This window comes from Chiloscyllium punctatum, chromosome 28 (genome assembly GCF_047496795.1).
Source record: "Chiloscyllium punctatum isolate Juve2018m chromosome 28, sChiPun1.3, whole genome shotgun sequence".
NCBI classification, from domain to species: Eukaryota; Metazoa; Chordata; class Chondrichthyes; order Orectolobiformes; family Hemiscylliidae; genus Chiloscyllium; species Chiloscyllium punctatum.
Window position 1 is genome coordinate 6,787,265 of NC_092766.1, and position 581 is coordinate 6,787,845.

A 581-nucleotide genomic window follows, 5' to 3' on the forward strand; every position below is an offset into this window, starting at 1 on the left:
CCCCCCACCGTTCTCCCCCCCCCCCCCACCGTTCTCCCCCCCCCACCGTTCTCCCCCCCCCCACCGTTCTCCCCCCCCCACCGTTCTCCCCCCCCCCCCACCGTTCTCCCCCCCCCCCCCACCGTTCTCCCCCCCCCCCCACCGTTCTCCCCCCCCCCCCCCACCGTTCTCCCCCCCCCCCCACCGTTCTCCCCCCCCCCCCACCGTTCTCCCCCCCCCCCACCGTTCTCCTCCCCCCCCCACCGTTCTCCTCCCCCCCCCACCGTTCTCCTCCCCCCCCCACCGTTCTCCTCCCCCCCCCCACCGTTCTCCTCCCCCCCCCCCACCGTTCTCCTCCCCCCCCCCACCGTTCTCCTCCCCCCCCCCACCGTTCTCCTCCCCCCCCCACCGTTCTCCTCCCCCCCCCACCGTTCTCCTCCCCCCCCCACCGTTCTCCTCCCCCCCCCCACCGTTCTCCTCCCCCCCCCCACCGTTCTCCTCCCCCCCCCACCGTTCTCCTCCCCCCCCCACCGTTCTCCCCCCCCCCACCGTTCTCCCCCCCCCCACCGTTCTCCCCCCCCCCCACCGTTCTCCCCCCCCCC